The sequence below is a fragment of the Caretta caretta genome, chromosome 11 (genome assembly GCF_965140235.1).
Source record: "Caretta caretta isolate rCarCar2 chromosome 11, rCarCar1.hap1, whole genome shotgun sequence".
Taxonomy (NCBI): domain Eukaryota; kingdom Metazoa; phylum Chordata; order Testudines; family Cheloniidae; genus Caretta; species Caretta caretta.
Window position 1 is genome coordinate 24,655,494 of NC_134216.1, and position 19,596 is coordinate 24,675,089.

Below are 19,596 nucleotides of genomic sequence, written 5' to 3' on the forward strand. Positions count from 1 at the left end.
TTGCCTAGGTGACTACAGACCCAGACCCTTGGATCTTAAGAACAATGAACAATCCTCCCAACACTTGCACCCCCCCTTTCCTGGGAAATGTTGGATAAAAAGCCTCACCAATTTGCATAGGTGACCACAGACCCAAACCCTTGGATCTGAGAACAATGAAAAAGCATTCAGTTTTTACAAGAAGACTTTTAATAAAGAATAGAAGTAAATAGAAATAAAGAAATCCCCCCTATAAAATCAGGATGGTAGATATCTTACAGGGTAATTAGATTCAAAAACATAGAGAACCCCTCTAGGCAAAACCTTAAGTTACAAAAAAGATACACAGACAGAAATAGTTATTCTATTCAGCACAATGCTTTTCTCAGCCATTTAAAGAAAACATAATCTAACACATACCTAGCTAGATTACTTACTAAAAGTTCTAAGACTCCATTCCTGGTCTGTCCCTGGCAAAAAGCAGCACACAGATCGACCCTTTGTTCCTCTCCCTCCTCCCAGCTTTTGAAAGTATCTTGTCTCCTCATTGGTCATTTTGGTCAGGTGCCAGCGAGGTTACCTTTAGCTTCTTAACCCTTTACAGGTGAGAGGAGCTTTCCCCTGGCCAGGAGGGATTTCAAAGGGGTTTACCCTTCCCTTTATATTTATGACACTCCATATTAGCAATGAATACAGCAACATTCTGATTTAAATTATTGACAGCCTGAACTAAATTAGTTAGCGTCTCATCTAGTTTCAACAGCCTGCCATTCATTGAGTCGTTCAGATGTTGGATGGATTCCATCAACATCTTCTGCACACACTCTTTTTTATCCATTTTGCTGCTCTCTGGTTTCTGACATTTCCATCCCTTTCTAGTAAAATGTTCTATGTATTATGACCCCCAAATTCCATGTTTGTTCCTCTCCTTATCTTTACTTTCTATTCTTACTTTACTTTCTTTTCCAATCTCCTCCTCTCTTTCATATTAACCTTCCTTGTTAGCTTCTCTGACTTTTGACTCAGTCTAATAGTGGAAGTTCTGCTGCCAGAGTCTAAATGAATTTATTCTACGAACTAATTCAAATCCATACCTAACCAAGATTCAAGTTCCATTTGTCCTAGACTCTCCTCAGCATGGCAGGAGGGAGGCATCTGCTGGGGATAAAAAGGCAGAGAGAATGGCTGCCCTAACAAGTCATAGGGTACATGTGCAAGGACTTCAAAATGTTTTTTTTTCATATGCAAATCTGCTTAATCTGAAATAGTATTTAAAATTATTACCCCTTTCTATTTCAAAGCTATGGATCTCCGTGTTCCCACATATACTCATAAATTATTGTATTTCAGCTACCATTTATGCTATAATACTTTTTTTCTTTGGATAGACTCACAACAGGTGCAGAACTCAGTGTAAGGTGAAGTGGTGAAGGAACACAACATACTGTGCATAAATCAGCTATAGAATATTATATGCTGGTTCTTTGTCTTTGTATTTACAAATTCATTTTCCACAAGATCACAGAGAAAAATTCTGGTCTTAGAGATGATGTAGCAAGCCCCAAGAACATCACCTGACTATAGAGGGACCTCTGCTGTCATGCAGCAGCTCCTACATCACCACCCTTTCCTATTGTTGACCTACAGGTGCCGGGTAGAGGAAAGGGAGCATAGCTACGGCCTCCATAAACCTGCTGATCCCCAGCTGACATATCAGTCCCTTTGGGTCACTGGCAGCCAGTGTAATACAGCAGCCATCAGTTTTAGTAGTACACAGACAGCTCAGGATCAGGGCGGACATGCAAATTACCTTTATACCCATCTCCTGAACTATACTATGCACTCCTTGGCCATAGACCAGGAACTAGATCTATATCTAAAGTGAATATATGAAGAATTATAAAATGAAATCCTGCTCAAAAACTGCCTGAAATTAGAGCTGGACAAGTATCAAGACACAATAGACATATACTTAGATATTTGCTGGTATCCTGGCCTGTTGTATGGAGGTGTTACTCCCAGCTGTAATGATTCTGGAAAAGGATTAATGATTCTGGCCAAATGACTTATTCATCTTTTAAACATTAGAAATATTCTGATATTTACATTTCACAATTTGTTATGATAAAACGGTATTTGCTAAATCTTCAGCACCATCCCCAGACATGCAATGTAATACTTTAAATGAAGTAAGTCTGAATTAAACAAGTGTGGTAGAACTGCAAGTGGGATTTATAGTAACCAATAACCATCTAAGAATGTATTTCACACATTGCTTCTTTATATTGCAAAATGAATAGAGTTTTATGTCTAAAGAAACAAATCTGCACATTAAAAAATCAATGTTTCTCATGATACACACTTGGTATTATTTCTGGGAATGCTACAGCTGGCATGCATAGCCTAGTTAAAATATTATAATTTACTTGACTGAATGCATAGACGATTTGGAGTCAAAACTACCACTTACTGCATGGGAGGAAAAACAATGACTTCCGTGCTACTGGAAACATCAAAGGTACTTTTTGCACTACTCCCCCTCAAAGCCTCCTGGGAAAAGCCCTGACTCATAATCTTTCCACTGGTTACTAGAGTGCTTCTTAGGTTTTGGGGAAAAAAAATATCATATTCTGCTACAGTAGCTCTGCTGAAAAAAATCCTCAGCAAGCAGAATGGATTGAAAAATTCAAGCATGACTAAAAAGTACATTCCCCACTAGTCAGTGAATTTTGCTCCCTATTTGTCACTGCCACCTTGGAGAGCGGTGAGCATTAATAATGCATGGGTGCTAGGAATGTATTAGCAACTAACCTTGCGAAGAAAATCAGCTGGGGACCCAGAAGAGCTGTTTCTTTCTTTCTTTCTTTCTTTCTTTCTTTCTTTCTTTCTTCTTCTTCTTCTTTTTTTTTTTAAAGTCAGAGCTCTAAAGTACCTTCTTATTTATTGAAGAGATTTTGGGAGACGTGTCAAGTATGGCGGCAACTATGTATCATTGTAAACTAAGGCTGAAAGTCCCTGAAATGGGGTTGTAATTGAGTTCATTGATCAAATTCAGGAAGATATCCACCCCACCCACTAAGCCATCTCATATCCTGCCTTCATCTAACACAGCAAATACCTAAGGGGATAAAGGACACTTATGTATTTAGGTAAATTGGCAGTTGTAGCAGAAATGTCTTTACTAAGCATGTGTTTTAAGGAAAAGCTTAGCACTGGTATCATTTACAGATACATCCAATTTGTGTAAGTTAATTATAAAAGGGCCTTTCTTAGGAAATAGTAGATTCCAGAATATATTTATGCTATTTTAGCTCAGTTAGGGTCAGCATTATGGACGGAAAACCAGTTTTGTATTTTTACTCACATTTAGAACTAAACCTGACGAGCATTCTTTCAAAGTCAGAAGACTTCGGTCAACCTTTATTAAGAAATGTGACAACCTTTGGGTCCTGATCTGATTTTGAACCACTTTGGTCCTTCAAAGTCCCAGTACCCAAAGACCCAATACCCAATAAACATATTATACACTTCTATAGCTTGAAGCAATTTGTTCTCTATGCTGCTATCCTGCTGTTAGACTTGGCAGTAATCCTACAGCTACAATTTCATGTGTTGCCACCTCCTTTCAAATCATATTGTTTATATTTCAAAGTTGTTTTCTGATATAACAACCTTTACAAATTCACTTTATTTTGTGGAATATATATTATTTTTAGTAATATTAGCCAACAGATATTGTGTGTGAATCTCCACACTGTCAATTACTTTAACAATTAATTTATTCATCTTGTCAACATTTGTAATGTGGAGCCTCAGAGAGAAGAATATTCTCTAACTAGGCATAAAGAAAAAGAGGATAGTTTTCCCCCTCTTGCACTTTGGATAAATGGGCAAAAGTCATTGGCAGCTATTCATGAGTAAAGGAAAAAGTGCTTCAAATTAGTGTATGTATTTTTCACTTATGCCATTTTCCACTTCCACATTTTCACAGTTATTTTTCACATATGTGTGCTCTTTAAATGACATCAGATGGGTGAAAGTACATTTTACACTTAAAAGTATGTCATTGGACTCTATAAATAGGGTTTGCCTTCTTGTTTTGTTTTTTTACTTCACAGCATGATGAACAGTTACAAGAAATCCCCCCCTCATATACCATTCCCAATACAGTCTGTGGACTCCATCTTATGTTTCTGCAATCACTTTTGTGAACTTCCCCACTTCATGAAAGAAGAGCCTGCCCTGCAAACTGCTTTGTCTCCAACACAGATTCTGCCTCTGACCACTTCTCTGATAATGATCAGCAACTAAAGACCACGGAGACCAGTACCACCTCCACTTCACTTGCCATGTGTCCTCCAGACTATCTGCTACAAAGGCCCTGCTTTAGGAATACAATAGGAGACTTTCTCTAACAGAAGGCAGCGGATCCCTATACTTCCCATTTCTCTTACAGAAAGATTTTCTGTCTCGGTACTCTGTTTCTTGTGCCCCTCCAGTGGCCATCTGGTCATTTTTAACTTTCCAGTTATCCCCATAAAGTAGATCATTCCTAAGATTCAGGGAGTCTCACCCAATATTGCTGTATGAATCCCCAGACAAAGACACATATGTGCACATGCATTTTCTTTATATACTGTCTTTATGACAATGTTAGTCAGTTATGTTTAAGACATTCTAATCTTTTTAATGGCATCTGGTTCAAAATCAGTGAAGACTGGAAGATACATCCTATTTAAAGGCGGCTCCTTAGAGTAGGAACTTTAAATCCTGATGTCAATTAGACCCCCATTCAGTAGCTTTTTAAGCTTGTGCCTAAAATTTAAGCATTTCCATTCCCATTTAAGAATTTAGTCCCATGGCAGTCACATTTAAACACTCTTGTGTTTAAAGTTAGCCATATTTTTAAAGACCAAGGTAAATTTTAATAAATCAAAAATATGTCTTTTCCCCTCAAAAAATTAGAATGACCTGTTCTTAATATTGGAGTTGATCTGTTTTTGTAACTCTTTGGTTAGCCAGTGTGCAATTAAGTTAATATTGTGTCCAAAATTCAAAGTCCCGTATACACAATGAGGTATAAAAGCTATTTTGTAAAGCTTTGAGTAAGCTATGATTCTCAAACCCAAATTCTTAATTAAATGCTGCAGCCTGTGGATAAGCTAGAAATCGTACTATGACACAATCTTCCTGTTTTTCACCTGATTCCCCAATACATATTAAATCATTCATTCCATTCTTCTAATCTTTATTCGAGGTTGAAGACAAAATAAAGTTAAGAGACACCTTGTCATAAATATATAGGGAAGGGTAAACCCCTTTAAAATCCCTCCTGGCCAGAGGAAAAATCCTCTCACCTGTAAAGGGTTAAGAAGCTAAAGGTAACCTCGCTGGCACCTGACCAAAATGACCAATGAGGAGACAAGATATTTTCAAAAGCTGGGAGGAGGGAGAGAAACAAAGGGTCTGTGTCTGTCTGTATGCTGCTTTTGCCGGGGATAGAACAGGAATGGAGTCTTAGAACTTTTAGTAAGTAATCTAGCTAGGTATGTGTTAGATTATGATTTCTTTAAATGGCTGAGAAAGGAACTGTGCTGAATAGAATGACTATTCCTGTCTGTGTGTCTTTTTTGTAACTTAAGGTTTTGCCTAGAGGGATTCTCTATGTTTTGAATCTAATTACCCTGTAAGGTATCTACCATCCTGATTTTACAGAGGGGATTTCTTTACTTCTATTAAAAGTCTTCTTGTAAGAAAACTGAATGCTTTTTCATTGTTCTCAGATCCAAGGGTTTGGGTCTGTGGTCACCTATGCAAACTGATGAGGATTTTTACCAAACCTTTCCCAGGAAGTGAGGTGCAAGGGTTGGGAGGATTTTGGGGGGAAAGACGTGTCCAAACTACGTTTCCCAGTAAACCCAGTTAGAGTCTGGTGGTGGCAGTGGAGAGCCAGGGACAAAGGATAAAATTAATTTGTACCTTGGGGAAGTTTTAACCTAAGCTGGTGAAAATAAGCTTAGGAGGTTTTCATGCAGGTCCCCACATCTGTACCCTAGAGTTCAGAGTGGGGGAGGAACCTTGACACACCTACTATTAGATAGGTTTTCCATGGAACTTGCCTAAACAGGCCTTTAGGAAAACTAGATTCTGGCAACCTAAGAGGATCACATGATTAAGATCTGAAGATTTTTAAGACAATTCATTTATTACCAGTTTCCCATTCTCATTACAATTGTTCTCTTGAGAAATGAGTAATTTTGTGTCATTGTTTACTTGACGTAACAGCTTTGTTGGATTTTAGTGTAGCTTTTCACCCATCCTTCTTTCATTTTTTGTTTTGTCAGTCCTCCTTTTAAATCTTCCTGTGCATGCCATATTCATTTAATTTTTGTTATGAAAATCACTAGGGGTTTATTTTGTTGTTGATGGGTTTTTTTTTCCTTCTGTCCCAAGAGTTCCACAGGATGACAGTCACTCAGTTAATGAATATAAAAGATCTTTTGTCACATCAGTTTGTGTGTTAGCCGATAAAATGTTTCTTATTATTCTCTGATGTTGCATTCACAACAGGAAAGTAGATATTGTTGTGTCAAGGTCTGCATTATAAACTAGAAGTCATGTCCCTAAGTTCCATACTCAATTTCTTACTCATGCAGATTTCTAGTGAAGTCAGTAGGCATTTGCCTGAATAATGACTGAGTTAAGGACCTCTGGGTCCAACTCAGCTCCCACTGACTTCAATGAGCAATGGATAAGGCCCTACATGCTGGGCTTATTAATTCTGAGGTTTCCTGCAGAATGGCAGAGACAACTCAGGCACCTCTGACCCAAAGAACCTCCAGAGCATATTAGACTTCCTACTTGAGCTACCCACTTGAGCTTAGGAGATCAAGTGCATGGCATGAGAATAGCTTTGATAGAATAACACTAAAGGTACAGGGACTTCTAGGGCCAGTTTTTAGAGGTATTTAGGAATTAGGCACCTAAGCGCTTGTGAATATCTGAGTCCAGAAGATCAATGAGAGAATAGGGGACCCATTTTAGATCAAACTGAATTAGGATCATTAGGGTAGGGTAGTTGAAACGAATGGAAAATTGTGCTTTTGACTCAGTAATTTTATTTTCTCGAAGTATTTGCTTTCTGCAGAAATTATTACTTTAAAAAATACACATGAAAATCAAAACTTTTCCTATGATGTGCCACACCCAGAGGGCTCTCATTAGTCAGTGGAATATAGTCTGGACAGTCATTCTGACCCATAGAGAATGGAAGCATAAGGCATTTCTATATAGAATTATTTTGGTGCGGGGTTAGTTGACACATTTCAATTTTCAATTTTTCACTAAAAATTTGAAATGTTCTGTGGCGAATTTCAAAAGATTTTGTTTGTTTTTATCTGGAAAAACAAGACATTTTATTAAAACCAATCTCAGAATGTATAGAGGTTTCCCTATTATTAATATTACTATTTTCAGGAGCTCACGATTATATTTAAAACAAAAAAAAGAAAAAGAAAAATAAGAAAACTAACCTGCTTGTGCTGGAATTTGTTCTAAATGTTCTTAGTCCTACAGGAACATTTCCCCAAAGTAAAATACTGTAATTATTCTATTAAGAAGAGCAGAGCAACATCAACAAAATAACTGAAAAGTCTACAGTAATGTCTTTTGCAGTGTTGTTGTAGCCGTGTTAGATAGACAAGGTGGGTGAGGTAATATCTTTTATTGAACCAACTTCTGTTGGTGAACAAGACAAGCTTTCTAGCTACTTAGAGCTCTTATTCAAATAATGTCTGACATTAATATGCTACCTGAAGCTGTACAAAGGGTCATGCTGGCCCTTTCTTGGGTGCACAGTGAGCTCCTCCTCAACACTGCAGTTCTTCCACTACCACAACCAATGTCCCTGCACTCTCCAAGTCTAGCAGCTACTTCCACCTCCACCCAACATTCTGGAACAACCTGGGACAGCTCAACAGTCTCCATCTTGGGCTTAACAATCGTTAGTAGCATAGGCTGGCACAGAATGTGGCATGTGCTGTGTCCTTGCTTTGGACTGGAGTCTTTCGCAATTGACTTTCACTGATCAGAAGACAGCTGAGAAATTAACATTTGAAAGTGGCTACTCGCCTTGTGCATTTGTTACATTTTCATTATATTTGACAAGATCAGGAACTAATTTCCTTTGAAATTAAGGGAGGAACTGTAATGAATGCACATTTCCCTTAGCATTATACCAGTATATGATCCAGTTCCAAGTACAATATCTGGATATTTTAAGCTGAAGCTGAGGGGATGTTACTGCTATATGCCTCTGACTACTTACATGCTTAAAGTTAAGCACACATTTAAGTGTTCTGCTTGATCGGGATCTATCTTAAAGTACACCTGAGCTTCCCATGCAATTGTGTTAGAATCCAATGAAGTCAATTCTACTCACATAACTGATTTGTTCTCAGTGACAGATTTCAGCAATTCTTCATAACGGAAAAATTCCCCAGGATATTCTTTATCTTTCATGATTTACATGAAATTAAACTAATCTTTAAAATCATTTTGACTGTGATCAGAATCTAAGGGCTTGTCTCTACGGTCAGTTAGTGCAGACCAAGCCAGGGTCTGAATCTACAGTGCTCCAGCCTGCTGTGCACTAACTGGCCATGCGGGCCCTGCAATCATATACTAAACATTCTTTAGTGCACTGTAACAAGGTAGTACTCTGCAGATTTACACCCCAGCTTGCTGTGTCAATGGGCAAGCCCTAAAAAAAGTTGGGAAATATATCTTTAGTTTAGAAATGCAGAATATTTCTTAAAATGTGAAGCCTCCTTATGGTACTTCTAATGTGCTTTGCAGTGCTGGGGGCATTTTAAGATATGCCATATATTTTTATGGTACTTGCATTTCCTCACTTGATTTACAATCTTAAATTTTATTAAAACTTAATTTGGTTATGTGAATACCCTAATTTACCAGTCAAAATCTTACTCTCTGTGTTTGATGAGGGTGGGTCTCACAAAGTAACGTTTCATTTATGGAACACTTAACACTTCATTGTAACTCAGAGATTCCAAGCTAGATCCACAGACAGGCTTAGGTGTGGCAAGGTGGAGCACTGCAATGCCTAATTTTTAGATATCTTGCCACCTTGTGGAACCCACAACTGAGTTAGGTGTCTAGGTTCTGTAGGCAATGTATAGGGAGAGTTAGGCACCTAAAAATGGGATCCACAAAATCCAGCACAAACTAGCCAATAGGAAATGCTGAGCAGAGGGGTGGGTCCACACTCAAAGGCACTTAGGCATCTATGTCTGAGCAGGAGGAGCCTACCTCTGCTTGGGATTCTCAAACGTGTACCCTCTCCTAGAGTCAGGCATCCAAGCAGTTGTTGTTGTTTTGGTTCATGTTTTTGTTTTTGTTTTGGTCTTTTTGCAGGCACTGTTGGGAGCAGGGAGAAAGAAAGAGGTGCCTCCCTCATAACATTTAGCTCAGTGGTTAGGACACTCAACCAGGATGTGGGTATTCAATTACCCCCTCAACGCCCCCGCCTTATGTGGAGAAGGGATTTGAACATGGATTTTCCACCTCTCAGGTGAGTGTTCTAATCACTGGATTAAAAGATATTAGGGTGGCCTGTGCCCCAGGCCATTTTTCATGGGGAGTTAAGACTCCACCCACCGGTATGGGAGGAGGGATAGTAGGGCCATGGAGTCTGCTATCCTTTTGCACTGTTAGTGTTATAAGGCAGCACACAAAGGGGAATAAGGTCTAGATTAATAAAGGTACTTTGATGTTGCAATACTTAATTCTCAGGTCCCCCGCCAGCCAGTGAGTTCTCAGACATCAGTTATGTGCTTTGGCTCACTGTAGAGTGCAGGGGAAGAGATAGATAACAAAGAATGGGATTCTCAGAAGTCAATGCTGAGCAGGGAGCCCCTAAGCTAGCCAGTAGGAAATGCCAAGGACAGGGGCCGGGACTAACCCCAAGCTCTCAAAGGTGCCTGACTCCTGGAAGCATCTCCCTGCATTCAAGATTCACAGCCATGAATCCTTTCCTGGAGTTAGGTGGCTAAGGTACGTCAGCAGGAGAGCTACACCTCCCCACCACTCACCTATTATAAGCAATAGCCCATTGGTTAAGGCACTCAGACAGGATATAAGAGACCCATGTTAGACTCCCCCATCTTCCTGATTTGGAGTAGGGACCTAAAACAGGCTCTCCCAAATCCCAGTGCTGTAGTAACTCAGTCCCTCCTTTTGTGAATGCTAGGCATGCTTCGAGAATGCCTATCAGATCAGGCCTTGCAGGTGAGATGAGCAAGAGAATGCCTAGTTTTGAGATGCCCGCTAGGGCACTGAGCAGCTCAGCAGTGTCAGGACTTTAGCAGTTTTGTGCATGACCACCATCAATAGACAGGCTCCTAGGGAATTAGGCATCTACAGTGTTAGGTGGCAGCTGAGCAGGGGTTTTGAGGATATCAGTGCCTCCTAAATGTTGCATTCAGTGCCTAAAGTGGCAGATAAGCACCTAGGTCCCTTTGTGGATGTAGCTCTAAATGCTTTTTCCCTCCTTTAGTCTACTGTATGAGTGCATTCAACAGGTTTCAAACTGGCCCTAGGCTAGTAGCAAAGGTTTTGGATGGGATTTCATTATAGTAGTTCTAATAATATCTGTGTTACAAGGATGCTTTATGCCTGAAATCATGTAAGTAGTTTTCTGTTAGAAAATATGCCAGTATACGGTGCTTAAAAATAAATAGCATAGTTCCCAGCACCAATAGGGTTTGATATTGTTGCACAATGAAAATGACTTCCTTTGTGAAGCTCTTTACAATAGCTCTTAACAATCATCCCAGTAAGTAAGCGTTTTCATTACATCTCAGAGAAAGTCACATTTGAAAACAATTAATATAATCTTTTTTACAATAATATTTTATATATCGAAATATGAAGAAATCTATGGAACAGAGAGCTGGTGCATCATCTCAGCAACAAGCAACCATTATGTCTCAACCTTAGAGGAGGAGTGCTAGGTTATAGAGCTGAGACCACTGCTTAATATGCTGACCAATATTGTCCCATTATTTCCTTGTACTCCTCTATCAGTCTGTATACATCTGTTGTCTCTTGTCTTGTACTTAGTTTGTAACCTCCTAGGGGCAGGGACTGTCTTTTTGTTCTTTATTTGTACAGCACCTAGCACAATGAGGTCCTGGCCATGATTAGTGCTCCTAAGCTCTATCGTAATACAAATAACAAGTAATAATAAAATGAAAATTGTGTATCAAAACTCACCTATTTCCAAATTTCTTTGTGAAAACAAACTCCATGTTAATGAGCAAGGGTGAAAGATATGCCTCACAGAGTATTTGGCCAGACATGGAACCCTTTCTTAGGTCCTGGTCATATCTCCACAGGAATTCTCTCTGTTTGTAGGTGACTATTTTGGGCAGGTAGATATTTACCCCTTCTTTCTTTGTGAAGTGATGGGTGTTGAAGGCAGTTGAGTCCTCCCCCTATTCTGAGTCTTTAGAAAAAGCTTAAGGAAGTCCCACTGCCTTCCCAATCAGTCTGAAGAGTTTTCAAGGGAACAGAGATGGAGTACTTAGTGGTGCACCAGTAGGACCAGGACTTTTCCTCTCCATCTGCTACAGAATGATGCGTGTGTGTGTGTGTGTGTGTGTGTCTAGGGGAGGGGTCAATCGAGAAAGGAAAGTTGGCCAGCCATTAAAGTGGCCTTTACCAGTGTGTGTTCATAGATTACTGACTATGAGACCATCATGGGCCTCAGCTCTGTAAGATGGACTGAAAGGGAACCTACATTCTTGTCAAGACAGTACAAGACATGCTATGTTTCACTCAGTGGGAATACACTCTTTGCTAGAGCTCAACAAATAATGTACAAATAATAATTTATCTGATGAACTTTGCTTTTGTTCTTGCTGGTGAATTGTCCACAAAGAGATTGCAAAATTCTTTAATGTATTGGCTTCCCTGCACTCCACATAAGAACACACAAAGTATACAGAAATAGGACTCATACAGTTCTTTCCTCTCTATGGACATGAGCCAAAGCCCACTGAAACCACCAGAGAGACTCCAGTTGACTTCAGTGGGCTTTGGATCAGGCTTTAAGTGTATTCACACTCTGAGTGGAGGCATAGATATGCACATACATACACAGCAATAGGAAGAAAATCCCTTAAGAAAACAGACTGTAACACAAACCCGGTTACAAGTACAAGACAGCCATCCTGAGACGGAGTCAAAACACATAATACACTCTTGGTTTTGCCCTTGCAAAATATTGCCATATACCCATAATAAACTGTAGCCAATTTATTTTTTTTAGAAATGGAATTTACAGATTACAAAAATGGCTTGCTCAAGTCATCATCCCTTTCAACTTCAAGACCATTTGAATTTGATCCTGACCAGACTGACCATAAACTATTCTGTTTGGATAATAGAGGAAATGGAGCAGTTTGTCTGGGGTAACCTTATAATAAACTGCAGCTCAATAGATATGAATTATTGCTAAAATAGCAACAAGCAACTTTAGGTCAACAGAGGTGAATGCGTGAAACAGTATTTACAACAGTAAGGTTATTTTTATTTTCAGTTAAAATTAGCAAAGTCCCATCTATTTTTTTCCATTATAATTTTATTGTATAACATAACTTAATCATTTCGGTGAGCATGATAACAAAATGACCATATCATGGTAGCATAAACATAACTTGTCCATCAAAAATTCACCTTAATTTGCACTCAAAGCAATGTGGTTTGGTTACAATGTTAAAGTTTAAAAGTACATTTGGTTGTGATTTTGAAGATTGAAGTCTGATCTATTTTTCATGCAGTCACTGAAAATATAGTGATGTTTCAACTTTTTGCCAAGTTTTAAGACTTACCTGAATGCAGGCCCAAACTAACCTTGTTGTGTAGTACAGAGAAGAGCAAAAGCATGGAAACCCAACAGAAATTATGCAGACATGGGCAGCATCTGGGGGGCACACTAGCTTCCCAGTGTCATATCCCTCCATAGTAACAATGCACCTTTGGGGCTCTGAAAGTATTGGAGGGTATGGCCAGCAGAAGGGTGAGATGCTGAAGAACAGTCGTTCTGTGCTCAATGTACTCGAGAAATATTACTGAAGTTACTGCTACTCAGAACAGCATTAACTGTCACTCCATGGTCTCTTCTCACCTCAAATGGGGAAGTTAGTGCACAGAAACAGGCCACGAGACTCATGTCAACTCAACCACTGTATTGGCCATGCTGTCAAAAGTGAGGGAGACCAGAATAGCATACAAACGAGCAAATACTCCGTATGGATCTTTGAAGAGCTATTTAGCTGGCACCATGAATCCCTACCGATTGTTGGGACGCATGCGGTCAATAGCACCCTTTCCAGGCAATTGTTTATCCATCCTACATGGTGGAGAATAAGTGGGGAGAATGCAGCATCATTTCTCAAACCGCCATGAGGCACAATTTTGAAAGCTTTTCTTCTTTATTCCTTATTGCACAATAGAAGACATTACAGACCATTCAGAGTCTTGTCAAGAAAAGAAGAGAGGCTGTGTTACAGGCTGATCCCATGTACCATGATATAGGGAATTGCAGTCCTTCGTAAACAGGAGGCATCTATTAAAGAAAATAATTACAACTTGAGTTCCAGTTTTGTTTCCTAGGTTTACCAGGAACCACACTTGTGCTTGGAATTCTACAGAGACATCTAGTAGCTGAATAACACATGACCAGTAAATATTTATTCCATGCTTTCACATCATATGGAAATAAAGAAAAACAAGTCACTAAAATCTTGGGAGGAAAAACTAAATAACTCAATGCACTTAGTTTTTTTTTCTTTGTAATAAACATGGCAATTTTGCTTTGCTTTGTTCACTGGATTATATTATTCTCTGAGTATTCATGTGATCACCACTTATTCATGGAAATATATATAAAATTTAAAAGTTTTACCAATTTTAACACAAATGATTATTTCTCTGAAAATTCATATTGGAAGTGTACTATGCATTAATTACTTAATTTCAATGACCTAGTCAAAGAAGGATACATTTTCAGTCTCTAGGAAACAAGGTTTATTCCAAGAATCTGGATAATAGTCATGATTCACATCATGTTTATCAACACTGAACCTTGCTTTCCAGAACTACATGCTGTTCTTGGAGATTTACTCTAAGTTCTTTAATGACAATCAGTTTAAAAATATGTATTCATGCAATTGGACATTTTTTCTAATAATAATATCTTTCAGGCAGACAACCATAATCTGTATTGTGAAGCAGCTATAAGGCTTTCCTGGGGGGCAATAGCCTACAGTCTTCTACAATTCTGCACAGAAAAAGAGATTATACCAATGAATGATCACTACACAGAAGACATTTACTATTCTAAGAAAAAGGTTTTATCACTGTCCTCGTTGGCAAACTGAGCTGTAATTAAAGGTAGTCTATGCTCCTTGTCATTATCTCTTTATCTGAATTGTTAACATTGTACCAAGTTTACTTTCTTCATAAAATAGTGGGATTGGAGCATATCACCATCATCTTGATGGCATTCCAGAATCTTCGGAGTGGCTCACTCTTTGAAAACAGATCTCTGAATACAGATGCTAATGTCTCTTTCAAATTTATATAGAAAAAGTGCACCTTATAAATCTGCAGATTAGAGTTAAACCACTGTGGTACTTGTAAAACAGATAGGGCAGTATTCTCAGGATCTGAGATGTTATTTTTCACACTAGATTATTTCACATTAAAGATTGCCATTGAAATCAAGATATGATGTATGCTTTGCTTGAATTTCACCCTCTTCCTTTAATTAATTAGAAATCCCCTTTTTTGACAAGAACTACACACTTATACAATTATACATTATAATTCTTCCTTGAAAAATTATCATGAGAATTTACCAGCCCAGGCACAAAATCATGCCTGCTCCTAACCATGATGATGATAATTATGAAAGAACTAATTGTATTTTCTTTCCACGTCCAAAAAAAACCAAAACAGAAAACAAAAAACTCTTGCTGAAGGCAGTTAGATGAGTAGGAGTTTACCAGGCTGGTATAATTGTTATTATCCAGGAAGTTGCTGATGTTATTAAGAATTTAGAATTCTTCAGACAAATTTGGGATGGAATTCTGATACCTCCTTATTACTGAACACCTGCTAGATATGTTCAATGTGTTTTCGTAAGTGTTCTTTATGCCAGGGAAATGGTCTGTTACAGATACCGTCTTCCTATTAAGCTCTGTCTTCAAACTGATTACTCTGGAACAAATGGCTCCATCCAAGGGAAACCTTCTGTTTAAAATGTCAGAGAATTTCTGTAAGTCATACAAGTTCAGTTATCCTGAAGCAATAAGATTCAGACAACAGTAACTTCTCTCAATGATGAAAAAAGCCTTAAATATGTGGTACTTTAAGATTTTTTTTATATATACCCCAGTCTGAATTCTTATTTTATTATTATTTTATGCATTCACTAGCTCCAGTAAGTCACCTGAATTGTGAATCTATGTCACGATTTGTAATTGTACACTCTCAATCAAGGGTACTGATACAGCTATCACCAATTCTTACCATTGTGGCCTAGCCTACTATATTTATTATAATCTTATTACTATTAATAACTTTATTACAGTCTTATCTGGATTTAACCTGTACAGTTAATCCTCATCCAAGTCCCAATCTCCAGTGAACACTGGGTCTGCTATTTCATTACATCAGTCAGATCAGGTGAAATGGAGACATAAGCTGGGTATCGGCTTACTACAAAAAGGGCATCCAATGGCATGATAAGGGCTTTATATGCATCTTAAACAATACGGGTATCACAATGGGGCTGAAGTGAGCTGTAGCTCACGAAAGCTTATGCTCTAACAAATTCTAACTTATGCTCTAAGTTTCTAAGGTGCCACAAGTCCTCCCGTTCTTTTTGCGGATACAGACTAACACGGCTGCTACTTGGAAAATAGTTCAAATGACCTTAATGAACCAGGATGGACTGGTAATGGCCCAAAGTGCTTCAACACTTCCAGAACCCGACAAGCTCATTAGTCAAAACTCAGACAAAGATTGTGTTTGTGCCCCCATGAATTACTCTTTACTCATTTCTGCAGATGGCTCCATCCGACTGATTTTATCTGCAAATTAATTTTAAAATTCCTCGTAGTAAGAAATACAGCATGAATAGTAAAGAATGAATGACAAAAAATGAAACCCATTCATGAACAATCTATAGGCTATTACTTGTTTCCCAAATTATTAGAAAACAATTAAAATAAAGAACAAATTTGTAAAAAATATTACCCATTTGCAGATAACTCACTAACTAAAAAGAAGGCCCAAACTTGTCAGATAATTTATTCACAATGAATAATTCGATCAGCTTTCTTTGTATCTTTGAATTTTTGTTATTCAACAAATGAACAACAAATAACCCCTATTAAATGAAAGGACTAGTATTCAAATTCTTGCTGCATACTGAATATATTGTCCCAGAAACCTTCTTGGCTTGCCTATTGGTGTTGGATAACATCACATTTTATTAAAGATCTGTGAAGTGTTTCCTGAGATGTTACTTAGCCTATTTTCTGTAGACAGTAAGTTGTACAAAATCTTCTTGGCTTTGTATAGGTGATAACAGGAAACAAGAATAATGAGATAAAACCTCTTCTTTCGGGTTTTTTAATTGAGGAACAAATTATTTCATAGTTTCTCATTAGTTATTCCCATGGATTCTAATGACAAGGTGCCAACTTTCACACTTTAAACAGGTTAATTAATCAGGTAGTAATGAAGTTGGGTGATACCTGAGTGTTGGTGTGCCAAATAATCACAGCTCCTAATAATGTGCTTAAATGTCTATAAACCTGAGAGGATACGTTGAAATTCAGCTCTTCTGAGTACTGCATAAATAAATGCAAGCTAGCTAATAGGCAAACTATTTTTAAAGTTGTACTCTGGGTGTCATTATTATTGATGTCACATAAATTAGATGTTTATATTTTCTCCTCCTTACTTTTTATGACCTTCAAGGGACACTGTCAAAATTGGCATACCTCAGATTTGACCTACTTATTTTCCTTATATCTATTTGCCAAATCCATGAAAATTTGTGAATGTTATTTTTTTTCCAAACATTGCACCTTCAAAATCTTTTTTTCAATTAAATCAATACAAGACAAATATACAGAAAGAGCCTAATATTAACAAAACAGCATGTAAAACATTTGGCAAAGAAACAAAATTCAGCTTCAAATTTTTCAAGTGATAATATGAAGAACTGTGATATATCTATATCTATGTATCTATATCTATATCTATAAATCTAGATATATTAGTATTAAAATATCAAAATACAGTTCTGTTAAGAATGATGTAAAAGTAACTTTAGTAACCAGGGTGGATGATAGCCAGTTGTGTTGGAAGGTACAATATCAAAATGGCTAAGAATTATTTTGTATTTGATGTTCCAACATAGATTTGTTTGTGTTATTCATTGCAAATAAATTATCTGACAAATTTAGCCTTTTCCAGTTTCTGAATTGTTCACACACCGATCCTGATTTCTAAGAATATATGTTATTTAAAAAAAAATTACTGAAGAGTTTACACAAACGTCAGATTTGTTCACACAGTGATCATTTCTACTATTCGTTGTTTGCAATGCTTGATTTGTCACTGAAAACACATGGGTAGTGTTTCTACTTCCCTATTGGATAACTGACACTTTTAAAAATGGGAGAATAGCCAAGGGTGAAGATTGAATAAAGAACAAATAAAGCTCTTCCACATACAAATTTTGGAATGCTTGGGCTAAAATTTAATGGATTCACAAACATTTTCATCACCTAACCAGTCAGTCTACTAGAACTGAGCTTCAAGGCACCTTACCATCAAATCTATTTAAAAATAAATGAGAAATATTATAAAATATTTAGCATTTTTTTCAGTGACTCTTTTTAAAATACATTCCATTTTCAAGACTATTCAGTGCAGTTACTTTTCTTAGATCCTGGTAAAAGCTTTCTGGAAAATCCCAGACTGGGGGGGATGGACTCCTGCAGCAGAAGGCACTAGGTTTGCTTGCTAATCTATTACCCAGTGTCCTTTCTGCTGCCTTTTATTTTGTTATTTTTAAACCAATGGGAACTCTAACTGGAATTAATTTTCTTTCCTGGGAGAAAACCTAATATAATCTGAAAGGCCACCATTTCAAGAATTGATTGATAAATGCCAGGGAGCCAATGGCAGTTTGTTTAGCAATAAAAGAATTGAAGTTCTCAGGACTAGGTGGTCTAAAAAAGATTAAACTTTACTCTGCTGAGGTATCTTGAATGGTGGTTCAACTATTAATGTATCTCAGCTCTACATCTCTCACTCTTTTTTATTTTGCACATTACAATTACTGGCCATGATCTTCATTCATGACTTATTGTGGGTGACAGGCCATAATCCTCATTCATGACTGGCTATCAAGAAAAAAAAACACAAAACAAAAGCTCTACATGCTACTTAGAAAGAACATGACATTATGCAGAGTTTATCTCACTCTAAGAGCAATGTGGAGATATAACAAATGCCACAACATAGATGCTTTTAAAGGATTTGTTTTAAAAAGATGAAGCTTCTCTGAATTTCTGTTGGGGGAGTGGGGGAAAAGGGGATGGAATTGCAAACATGTATATCATTAGTAGAACTGCATCCCACTTATTTTCCTTTGCAAATAAATTACATAAATGGGGTTTGTATTGTTAGCTATACTTCATCCACAGATTGGGATAATTAGGTTTCAAATACAGAGATGTTTTAAAACACATTTAATTTAGCAAAATTGGTAAGGAAGCCACTGCAATTAAAAATAAAGGACAAAAGTTTCCTCTGCCTTTCTGGGTAATTCAGGGTGAATTTAGACTGTGACATTAGAAGTACAAAAGGTAACTAAAAATGCCATTAAATGAAATGTTCCAAGTCCAAGCAATTTCCTTCTTAACAGAAAGTAAAATGCAAACAGAGATTACTAAAACCCTGCTGTGTTTAATTTAAGTGTATGTAAGCCTTTTACTCACAGTTATTTTGTCTGGAGATAATCATGTAGATCCTCAGTGGTCAGAGCTGTGAAGCGTGTGTTGTCAAAAGTTGCTCACTCTTTGATTCCACCTCGCTTCTGTCAGCCATGGTTCACATCATGCAAGCTCAACTCATTCATCTTCTGACAGGGTGGGATTCTCCCATTTCTGTCTCCATCAATTTGTTTCTGTCGTGTCTAGATTGCTTGCAGAAATACCGAATAGTGTGTGTGTGTTGTGTGTTTAAATTATTATTATACATATAGCAAACTACACCATACTGTAAGCGCTGAGCATATTATCTCTTGCAATGTTGCATCAGCAGGCTTTTGTAGATTTTTAGGCTAAAAGGAAAATTCAACATATACTGCAGAATTATTATTATATAGAAATGAAAGAGTTAGAGATGCATTAGATACAGATAGCTAAATAGGGAGAGAGATTGTGTTCTGAAGAGGTATTAGGTGGACAACTAAGGAACTATTACAAAGGGCAAGAAATTAGGGGC